The sequence below is a fragment of the Hemiscyllium ocellatum genome, chromosome 12 (genome assembly GCF_020745735.1).
Source record: "Hemiscyllium ocellatum isolate sHemOce1 chromosome 12, sHemOce1.pat.X.cur, whole genome shotgun sequence".
In the NCBI taxonomy this organism is placed as follows: domain Eukaryota; kingdom Metazoa; phylum Chordata; class Chondrichthyes; order Orectolobiformes; family Hemiscylliidae; genus Hemiscyllium; species Hemiscyllium ocellatum.
The window spans coordinates 31,444,537-31,456,992 of record NC_083412.1 but is presented as its reverse complement, the minus strand read 5'-3'; the positions used below and the strand labels follow the sequence as shown (position 1 = coordinate 31,456,992).

Genomic DNA, 12,456 nt, shown 5'->3' with positions numbered 1-12,456 from the left:
ATAAAACAATTTAAACCAAGGTCTTCGACCCAGAGGTATCAGAAAGGCAGAATTAACATGACACAGGAGCAGATTAGTAACCTAATCAGTCCCTGGTCCAATGGAAGATGAAAGCTGTGAGAGTTCAATAGGGCCATAGAAAAGATGGTAGATTCTTCATTAAAACTGTTAAAGATGAGAAATATTTCACTACATTATTTCTTGATTTCCATGTTCTACAATAGAACAAAGAATAAATAACAAAGAAAATTGACAGTCCAGAAACAGGTCCTTTGGCCCTCCAAGCCTGAGCCGATCCAAATCTACTGTCTAAACCTATTGCCCAATTCCTAAACATTTGTATCCCTCTGCTCCCCACCTACTCATGCATCTGTCCAGACGCATCTTAAATGAATCTACCCTGCCTGCCTCTACCACCTTTGCTGGCAACGCGTTCCAGCCGCCCACCACCCTCTGTGTGAAGTACTTGCCATATGTATCCCCCTTAAACTTTCCACCTCTCACCTTGAAAGCGTGACCTCTCGTTATTGAATCCTTCCCCCTGGGAGCAAGCTTGTCTCTATCTGTACCCTTCATGATTTTGTAAACCTCAATCAGGTCCCCCCTCAATCTCATTTTTTTCTAATGAAAACAAACCTAACCTACTCAACCTCTCTTCATAGCTAGCACCTTCCATACCAGGCAACATCCTCGTAAACCTTCTCTGCACCCTCTCCAAAACGTCCACATCCTTTTGGTAATGTGGCGACCACAACTGTGCACAGTATTCTAAATGGGGCCGAACCAATGTCTTGTACAATGTTAACATGACTTGCCAGCTCTTATACTCAATAACCCGTCCAATGAAGGCAAGCATACTATATGCCTTATTGACCATTCTATCCACCTGTGCAGCAACCTTCAGGGTCCAATGGACCTGCGCTCCCAGATCTCTCTGCCCATCAACTTTTCCCAAGGCCTTTCCATTCATTGTATGATATGCTCTAGAATTAGTCTTGTCTAAATGCATCACCTCACATTTGTCTGGATTGAAATCCATCTGCCACTTTTCCACCCAACTCTCCAGTCTATCTATATCCTCTGTATTCTTTGACAGTCCCTTATGCTTTCTGCTACTCCACCAACCTTTGTGTCGTCTGCAAACTTGCTGATCATACCAACAGTGCCCTCTTTCAGATCATCCGTGAATATTACAAACAACAGTGGCCCCCAACACTGACCCCTGTGGAACACCACTGGTCACCTTTCTCCATTTCAAGAACCCCCTTCACATCCTGTTGCTCAACCAATTCTTTATCCATCTAGCTAGAACACCCTACATACCATGTGACTTCAGTTTTTCCATTAGTTTACAATGGGGAACCTTATCAAACACCTTACTAAAGTCCATGTATATAACATAACAGCCCTTCCTTCATCTATCAATTGGTCACTTCCTCAAAGAACTCTATTAAGTTGGTAAGGCACAATCTCCCCCACACAAAACCATGTTGCCTATCACTAATAAGCCCAATCTTTTCTAAATATTAATAGATCCTATCCCTCCGTACCCTCTCCAGCAACTTTCTCACCACCAAGTCAGTCTCACGTCTGTAGTTACCTGGAATATCCGTGCTACCCTTCTTGTACAAGGGGACAACATGAGCAACCCTCCAGTCCTCCGGCACCTCACCTGTATTTATGGATGCCACAAAGATATCTGTCAGGGCCCCAGCTATTTCCTCTCTCGCCTCCATCAGCAACCTGGGATAGATCCCATCTGGTCCTGGGGATTTGTCCACCTTAATAACCTCTAGCCTACCCAACACATCTTCCTTACTTATATCAACTGAAATTAAAGAGAAATTATTGGAGCTGCAGACAGCAGGACCCAGACAGAAAAAGGGTAAAGGAAGTAGGATTCATCTCTTAAGGACATAAATAGTGGGAGTATATTTAGTAAAACCATGATTATAGTGGAGATCATTTATTAAACCTGCAGGCAGTGAGATTCATTCAGTATAGTCACTAAAGAAACAGGAATGATTTATTCAGACCACAAGTGGCAGGATTCATCCAGTGGAGCCAGAAAAAAAAGGTAGGAATTATCCATTTTGACTGTAGAACATGTGAAAACACTCCAGTATAGCAGCATAAAGCAGCTGAATATCTATTACTGCAAAATAAAAGCCATGACAGCATTAGAAAAACCTGGCATTTGAAATTCTGTTTTGAATAAGATTTAATGTCAAAGATATACTAAATATCTTTGGACATCATGGTTAAAAACAATTCTTAAGATCCAGAATAGCTTCCAAATTAAATACTAAATCAGAAGTTGCATAAGTAAATATACTTTTATGTTTCATTGCAAGTATGACTGATGATATAATAGCTCACCAAGGTATAAAAGAAGCAAGTAAAAAGTGAGGTCTGCAGATGCTGGAGATCAGAGCTGAAAATGTGTTGCTGGTTAAAGCACAGCAGGTCAGGCAGCATCCAAGGAACAGGAAATTCGACGTTTCGGGCCAGACCCCTTCATCAGGATTTCCTGATGAAGGGCTCTGGCCCGAAACGTCGAATTTCCTGTTCCTTGGATAAAAGAAGCAAGAGCTACTTCTGAAGAGGGACGGAGAACCTTGAACACTCACTTCAATCTTCAAACAATTAACATTCTCGCTAGTACAAGACGTAATAGGGAGAGTTAAGCATCCAGGAAGATTCATAAATGATTTAATAAATTATGTCTATTTCTTAATGAAGAAGTAACACATTTCAGTCTCCAGAGGAGAAACACAACCTTGCCACAGGATATTGAAAAGAGTCAGTTCAATTCTTAAGATACAAAACTGCAAGCAGCCCGCATGAGAAACCATTACACTGTGTAAAATAGATACCACTGTATGGAACAAAGAAGCTTCCCAAGAGCAGACAGCACCGAGCTGAAGAAAATAAATCCTTTCTAGCACATGTCACACAATTGGACACATGCAGAATATGTGCTAACATAGAACACACTCATTTAAAAAGCAAAAATCCAAAAATGTTAATGAGGTGGACTTGGATATAGCTTTGTGGAAAGCTGAAATTTATGTCAATGGCTACGTCGTAGATTTCAATTTAGACCCCGGAGCAAATGTCAGCAGATAGTATTATTAGATAGTGAAGCATTGACAAGAAAATATTGTCCACAGCTGACAATAATGCAATCCCATATACTAAGAGGCATAGCATTAGAGATTAAAAGTAACTTAGTATTTTAAAAGTAACTCTCCAATGTAGGGGATACCAAAGAGTAGTAAACGTAAAAATACTTCACAGATTCTCACTCAAGTATGAATGCATGTCTTGACCTCAATCTTTTTCCAGTTTAAATGGGTTAGTGTCAGGGAATAGCTAGTCAGTGAACAATCAATTAAATTATAGCCAGTAGAAGATTTCATAGGGATTCAACAACTCAAACAGAATGCAGAATTCATTGAGATTTGTATGTTTTGCAACCATTGATTTCCAGGAAAACAGTGCAACCTCTGGTCACCCGAGTTAGTGCTCAACACCCTGCATCGTTTCAACAAGACTTTACTGTTTTAAAATCTCTAACAATAAAAGCTAAAGTTACATTGAGTTTAGTTAAGTTGGTATAGGAATTTTGTTTCATATGGTCAATATGATTATACGGGGTTGGTAGAAATGTTTCCCAAGGTAAGCAACACTGAGGAGAGTTTATACTGCAAGTATGAGCAAGGTTTGTGAGGAAGTGCTTGCATTGATAGAGCCAATGAGTAGTACATCTCACTTAAGCTAATGGACAAATCTTGAATTAATGTAACTCAATGTGCAACACAGCTTGGTGAATAGATAGCTATGACAGATTCAAATCTGATGTTGGATGTGAGGTGACTTGGAATAGGCAATTTGGAGCAGAATTCTTGACTTTCTCATCTTCCCAAGAAAAATTCTCAAAAGCAAGAACCAATCTTCAAATAGAAGATTTGAGGAAGGGAGCATATTAGCTTAGTAATAATACAACAGCAGACAGCAAATGAAAATGTCCAAACCAACCAATAAGTTGAAGCAAAGAGTCCTCATGTACAGATCTATAGCCAGATTGAAAATATAAGTCTGCTGACTCAAATTGAAGATGTGGTGCATATATCTGCATGGAAGCCACCGTTGAGAAGGGAGGAATATTGTCCAATGATTTAGAACATTGCAAAGATGCAAATGCCACTTTTCATCCAGCAAGACATCCTCTACAAAGGAAATCCAAGAGATTAAAGATCCTTCAGTTTAAAAGGATGCACAGACTTCAGACAGTCAAGAACAGGATCAAAGACAAAGCCTTTTACCCAGCCAACTATCAGTTTTTCAAATCTTAGTGACCAAAAAGGGTGCATTCCAGCTGAACAGTGCAACCTCTAGTACCTAGATTCGTACTCAACACCCTGTGTAGTTTCAACAAGACTACTGTTTTTAAACTCTCTCACTATGAAGATCAAAATTACATTTGCCTTCACAATTACTTGCTGTGCCTGCATGCTAATCATATGTTTCATGCACAACACCACCCAGACCTTTCCTGCGACACTCATAAGTATCTCTCCATTTAAATAATAGTCTGGCTTTTGATTCTTCCTTCTAAAGTGCATGACCTTACACTTTCCTACAGTAAACACCATCTGTCATGTTCTTATCCACTCATCCTACCTACCTATATAGAACCTTATAGTACAAAAGGAGGCCATTCAATGTATTGTGCCTGTACCAGCTCCTGAAAGAGTGACCCAACTAGTTCTATTCCACTTACAGATTCCTGTGTCCTCATCACAATATGCCCTCCCATCTATTTTTGTCTAGTCAGCAAATTTGGATACATGACACTCTTTCCCATCTCCAAATCAATCCTTATGGCATTCCACTTGTGATGTCTTTCCAAGTTGAAAAAATCCATTAAAATCAACGCTTCCTTTCATGTGCTGCTAACCTTCAGTCCATGCTATTGTATTACCCTCCCCCCATTCTGTGAATTAATTTCTTATGCCATAAGCTTCTATGCAGCACCCTACCGAATTTCACTCTTCTGAAAATTTAAATGTGCTGCTGTACATCTACGAGTTCCACTTTATCAACTCTGTTATATCCTAGAAAAACTCATGCAAATTTGTCAATCATGATTTCCCTATCACAAAACTATGTTAACTCTGTTTTATTACGTTAAGTGTTTCTACACACTCAGCTATTTCTTATTTAGTAATAGGTTGTAATGTTTTCCCAGTGACAGCTATCAGGCCAACTGGTCTACTATTTCCTGCTTTCTGTCCCCATCCTTTCTTGAACAGGAATAATATATTGACAGTTTCCTAATCTGCTGGAACCCTCATGGAAGCAAGTAACTTCTCGAATATTTTGACCTGTGCCCCCACTCTCTCTGCAGACACGTTTTCTAAAGCTCTTGGGTGCAGGCCACAGGTCCTGGCAACGTGTCTGCCTTTTGTGCTGCTTGTTTTTCAAATACTTTGTCCCTCATGATAGAACTGCTCCAAACTCTTTCTTCTGTTAGCACCCCTTGTTAATCTGTTATCTTTGGGATGTTTTTTTATGTCCTCCACTGTGAAGAACATTGCAAAATATTGGCCTAAATTATCTGACCTTTCCATGTACCCCATTTTCAGTTTCCCCAGTTGCATCCTCCAAGGCTCCCATACATTTCTTTCTTTCTTTTCATATACCCATATAAACTTTGATTTGGTATTTATTGCCAATTTGCTTTCAATGTCATTTTTCTCCATTTTTATTAATCGTTTTTGGTCATTTACTGCTTTTTCACACACAAAAAAATTTGCAAACCACTGGCCTATCACCTGTTTTTGTCATTGAGTAAGCCTTAGTTTTTTGATTTTTTTTTTCCTACTCTCTACTTATACCTATAGTGGGGCTGATGGTAGGAACCTATTGGATAGCTTGGCTTAGCGAGAGAAGGAAAGGAGCAACATAACAGAGGCAGTTCAATAGTTGGTCTCAATTTTATTTACGAAAGAGTCCATGAACTTCTTGAGTTTGTTATTGGATATAAGAATGGAGCAGGCAGAGGAAATGACTTGAAGGAAATGTTTGGTGCTAGAGAAAAGATGCTGCAGGTTATCTTCACAGTCACACATGATACTAGATTAATGATCCACTTTAGCTGTGTGAAACAGCATCTGGTAGTGCTGAATGTAGTCTAGTCAGATCCAGTGATGAACAGTCAACATGCACATCATCTACATTCAACTCAGTATTCCTGAGACTTAAGAGAGTGAACGTAAAGGATTTAGGAGGAGAAAAGGTAGTATGGGAAAGAGTAAAGGATTTGCTGGAGATTAGAGCATCTAATGCAGAGTGAAGGGATTGTGAGGGATGCTTGATCACTGTGAAAATACGGTCAAAAACTGGAAAATTGGAAGACTGAAAGTGATATGGAGAGTTTGTAGATGTAGAATAAAGTGTGGTTTGAAGCAAGAAAGAAGATATGAGTGGGGTGATATCCACTGGTGTGGTCTGAGATAGCCATATTTGTGATTGGATGATTCCAGAGAATGGTTCTGGATCGGTGGTGCTGGAAGAGCACAGCAGTTCAGGCAGCATCCAAAGTGCAGTGAAATCGACGTTTCGGGCAAAAGCCCTTTATCAAGAAACAGAGAAGTCATGTGGGATGGCAAGATTGAGACCTGACAGTGAATATGGATAGGAGAGTGTATAGGGGGGCGGGGGGAGAAGAGAAATGAGGACAAACAATGACTTGACAGGAGAGGGAGAAATGTGAACTCTGATGGAGGGCAAAATGACTGAGGATAATGAATTAGTCAATGTAAGGGATGAAGGAGATATCTTGGTAAGAAACATGAGATAGAATGTGTATTGGTGACAAAAACATTGAATATTAAAGGAGAGATGGGAGTGTTAATAAAAGATGATAATGTGAGAGAAGGACAGAGGTAGCAGAAGAGCTAAAGGGATGGGGTAGCTGCAGTGAGATTTAATGATGAGAAATTCTGCACCAACGCAGAGTGGGCAGATCAGCCGTGAAAAGAATTTCAGCTGAGATAGCATCAATAAAGGGAGAGACAAAGCCACCTGTAAATCTAGTTACAGTCCAGACCATGATATCTACAATAGAACCTAGGATGTATGGATGCTATTCAAAAGTGAACATTATGGAAGGGCCAACAGGTCAGGGTGGGCAGTGGTAGCATCAGAGGGTGGTTTCATCTAGAAGTGTGCAGTATAGCAACTTTAAATGGATTTGCTGCTCTTGCGTTGAATGCCAAGTTAGTCCTGTTTTGTGATTGGCCTGTATGTATGAGAAATGTGAGTTTGTATTGCTGACTTAATATTAGGGAAGATTTGTGACCAGGATATGCAAGACTCACACTGGCTATTTTATAATTTGCTTTGAAATCTAGCTAGCAGTGGTAATAAGACTAAATGAAGAGCATTGGTGCCATAACACAGTCAAAACTGCTTTCTTCAATCCACAGTCGGCAAGAAATCCATCAGCAGAGATAAGTTTTCCTGAAGGGTTTTTGATAAAAACACAAAGTATAATACGCTTGCTGAGCATTGTGGCAGAGATGTGAAAAGCAATATCCTTGGCTGTGCTCCAAGGAATTCTGCAGCTTGTAATTAAGATTACAATTATTTTCTTTGGTTGCGTAGTCATGGTGCATTGAGATGGGTATACAGTGAGTGCATATACAATCTATATGTTCTTCTGCCCATGCACATATATTATTAATCAGATTCATAACTGTAGAGAAGTTGATCTTATTTTCATTGTGTCTGACTCTTCCTACTGAATCACCGTTATTACTAAAAATATATATATATATTGCATAAGTGGAACAAGACTTCTTGATTTCTAAAAGGCAACTAATGTCCAGGGAATTATTATTGCACTTTTGCAATAAGCAAGCTTACTACTTTAGGGGGCTGTGGAATAAAGTGATTACCCCATCATATGCACAAATGCGTGAAAGCATTGTATAAGCACTACAGCTGGTTAGAGCTAAATACAGCCCAACTGTGAGTTCCGATTTGCTTGTGTGCTATTGATTATTCTGCTTCCTGAAGCTTACAGAACATGTAATTTGTGTTCTAAATCTCATGGGCCTCAGAGTTAATGAATGTACAAAGACTTAAGGGTCTCCGATATTAATCTGCACAAAGAGCTTCTTGGGCCTCAGACCATGGTTAATCTGCTTATGAAAGTTCATTGAACAGGATGGCCCAGAAATTATCCCATGGGTATTAATACATGACTTTTTAACTTGCTGGGTTTGAAATTCCTCTCTCTTATATTTAACCTAGTTAAAATGAATGTTATATTTTTGTTAAAAAGATGGAAAGAGGAGTTTCAGATCAGTCTATTAGATATTTGAATAGCAATAAGATTTTGGTTTTTCAAGTCACATGCGCCCAACATAGGATCTGACTATTTATAAGATACTTTAAGGTAATTTATCAAGAAGCTACAGTTTAGATTTGATGCATTAGCTAAATTGAAAGGAAAAGTATGAAACCCATTTCAATATTGCAACATGTAACTCTAGACATTCATTAATTTGGCTCATATCAATCTTGTAGATCTTTTAAGTTGCTTTGTATTTTGAAGCTTACCTATCATCAGAAGTTTGGTGAAACTTATCAAATGCAATCATAGATCCAGTTTGAGTCCTCCTATGGAAGTTCCACATTGGACAGCAGATAATTTGCAGTAAATTAGCTGCATAGTGTAGGATCATCTTGGGTAAGGACAGAAAGTAACCTTTTGATTTGCCGAGATCAAATAGAATTAGTTGACACACCATTTTTATTTCTTCAATTAATTCCAAGGAGATAAAAATCAAAGCTTTTATTTTAAGTAGTACAATTGTTAAAAACTGTTAATGTAATTACAATAAGGAAAAGTCAAAGGATGTTAATTTGGGATTCATCTAATCACTTCTTCGATAAATGCACCATCTGATACAGCAGTAAACCATCGACATCGATATTTTTAAATTAATCTATTCAGATAAGTTACTTCTGGGGCAAGTTAGAACTTGGACTCAGCCTTCTGGCTCAGAGGTAGGGGCACTACCCCCAAAACCTCTATACTAGATATAAGGCTGCTGCCTTAGACTCTGCTCTGTACGAGGTTGGATTGGTTTCAGTTGGTCAGGACTGTAAGTAATGGCTAATGGTTTGTTTAGACATTGTTAGCCTGAGATATTGCTTGCTGAATCTATTTGACATGGAAATAACAAACATGTACTAACAAAGACAAGGAAACTTTTAGAAGCACATTTGCAACTTTCTTTGGAGTAATTAAATAACAACACATCGTGTTTTTAACATAATAGAACATCCCAAGATACTTCACAACAACATTATTCCAAAAATTGACAATGACAAAGACATATTAGGGCAGATGATAAAATGCTTAGTCGAAGAGCTCAGTTTTACAGACTGGTTAGAGACGTAGAGATGTAAAATTGTTTAGGGAAAGAATTTCAGAGCAGATGCAATCTAGGCAGCTGATATTTTGACAAGCAATTGTGGAGCAAATAAAAATTGGGGCTGTACAAGAGTCTAGATTAGATTAGATTAGACTTACAGTGTGGAAACAGGCCCTTCGGCCCAACAAGTCCACACCGACCCGCCGAAGCGCAACCCACCCATACCTTTACATTTACCCCTTACCTAACACTACGGGCAATTTAGCATGGCCAATTCACCTGACCCGCACATCTTTGTGACTGTGGGAGGAAACCGGAGCACCCGGAGGAAACCCACGCAGACACGGGGAGAACGTGCAAACTCCACACAGTCAGTCGCCTGAGTCGGGAATTGAACCCAGGTCTCTGGTGCTGTGAGGCAGCAGTGCTAACCACTGTGCCACCGTGCCGCCCTTCATGGGGAGTCATGGGGATCTTGAAAAGCCTGGGGCACAGGATGAGGTCTCAGGGAGAGCGACAGCAATACCATGGAGGGATTTGAACATGAAGATGAAAATTCTACATTCAGTATTACAGGTTTGCAAGAGATAAGCAGGACAGAGCATGGGTTAGGATAGGTGCAGCAGTGTTGAATGAGCTTAAATTTATGGAAAATGGTTAGTGGGAACTTAACCTGGAAAGCATTGAAGTAGGCTGGAAGAAATAAAGACATAAGATGGGTACTGCGATACATGTAAGCCTGAGAAAAGTGCAGACAGGCATTGTTACCGATTTGAAAATAGATAGAAAGTTTATGGAGTCAGAAGCCCACCTGAGGGGGATACTGATTGCTTTATTATTTTGTGTTTTGGATCGTGTGAACTTCAGAACTTTGTGTAACAGATTAATCAGTGAAACCACAATAATGTACACATGTAGGTTTTAAAGTTTTTTTTAGATTAGACTTACAGTGTGGAAACAGGCCCTTCGGCCCAACAAGTCCACACCGACCCGCCGAAGCGAAACCCACCCATACCCCTACATTACCCCTTACCTAACACTACGGGCAATTTAGCATGGCCAATTCACCTGACCCGCACATCTTTGGACTGTGGGAGGAAACCGGAGCACCCGGAGGAAACCCACGCAGACACGGGGAGAACGTGCAAACTCCACACAGTCAGTCGCCTGAGTCGGGAATTGAACCCGGGTCTTCAGGCGCTGTGAGGCAGCAGTGCTAACCACTGTGCCACCGTGCCGCCCACTACTTTTATTTCTTGAATTAACTTAATTTACAATAAACTTATGTTTGAATTTATTTGCAGGCAGGCTTTCATTAGTCTGTAAGAAATCAACAAGAGCTCAGTCTTGTCAAATTACAATGTCTTCTGTTTTGAGGTGTCCGTCACAAACTGTGACTAAAATATAGAATGGTGTCATTACAATCAGCAAACACTGTGTAACCTTAAGCATGTCAGCCTCATTCTAGAATATGAAACTTGTTTCTGAAAAAGAGAAAAGCTTTCTTTAGTTGAGATTCGAAAAGGAGGAATAAGTATATTGTCAACCCTAATTGGCCATTGTCATCACTAAATTGTTAAGCTGTTGTTACGTATCCATTAACGAAAAAACTACCTTGACATGTAAAATTACTCAGTTTCCATATGTGATGTTGAAATGTGCCTTCAGTTTTACACATACCATCTGCAGAACTAGCACTGCATGAATTGTATGCATTGATCACCTTTTTGAGGGTAATAGGGGATGGTCAATCAATGCTGACCTTGCCAGTGGACACCCACATCCTGTGAAAGACTAGATTCCCTGAAGCGTGGAAACGGGCCCTTCAGCCCAATAAGTCCACACCGACCTTTCAAAGAGTAAAACATCCAGACCCATTTCCCTTTGACAGTGGACAATTTAGCTTGACCAATTCACCTGACCTGCACAGCTTTGGGCTGTGGGAGGAAACCATAGCACCCGGAGGAAACCCACGCAGACACAGGGAGAATGTGCAAACTCCACACAGACAGTCGCCCGAGGTGGGAATTGAACCCAGGTCTCTGGCGCTGTAAGGCAGCAGTGCTAACCACTGTGCCGCCCTTTCAAAAGTTGTTCATGTTCAGTGTATTTGTTGTTGTAGGCAGGATGTTTGATTAAGAAGAGTGGCAGGAGTTTCTGGGGATAATTTGGGAGGCATGGTAAAAATTTATCCCCAGGAAGAAGCAACCATTGCTGACAAAGGAGGTCAGGAACAGCATAAAAGCAAAAGAAAAAGCGAACAAAATGATGAAGATTCATGAGAAACCAGAGGATTTGGAAGCCTTTTAACACCTACAGAAAACTAAAAAGCAGTAAAGGGTGGAGAAGATAAGATATGAGAGTAAGCTAGCGAGTAATATAAAATAAGATTGCATGAGTTATTTTTACATATATAAAAGGTGAGAGAGAGGCGAAACTTGAAATTGGACACTGGAAAATGAGCCAGAGAAATAGTAATGGAGAACAAAGAACTAGCAGAAGAACTGAAAGGGCACTTTGCAAGAGACTTCTTGGAGGAAAACAACAGTAGCATATGAAAACTTCAACAGAGTCAGGCGGGCAGAGGTGAGTGTAGTGGCGAAGGAGAAGGTGCTGACGAAGCTGAAAGTTCTGAAGGTGGATGAATCACCTGGATTAGATGGGCAATACTACAGAGCTCTGAAGGAGCGAGCTGGGGAGATTGTGGAGGCATTGGTGGTGATTTTTCAAGAATCACTGGAGTCAGGGATGGTCTCAGAGAACTGGAAACTGACCAATGAAATACCCCTGTTGAAGGAGGGAAATTATAAGCCAGTTAGCCTGATCGCAGTTGTTAGTTAAATCGTAGAGTCCATTTTTAAGCGTGAGATTGCAGAGTACTTGGAAATGCATGGTAAAATAGTGCTGAATCAGCATTACTTCATCAAAGTAAGGTCAAACCCAGTAAGTCTGTTAGAATTCTTTAAGGAGATGTTGTGAAACGTGAAGGGGTTCAGAAAAG

The 12,456-nt window shown here is 40.1% G+C and overlaps 1 protein-coding gene across 1 annotated transcript in view; it reads left to right on the top strand.

Annotated features, from left to right (window-relative positions):
- frmpd4 (FERM and PDZ domain containing 4) overlaps positions 1-12,456 on the top strand; it is a 154,619-nt gene that overhangs the window by 69,133 nt on the left and 73,030 nt on the right. The gene's annotated exons all lie outside the window — the stretch shown is intronic.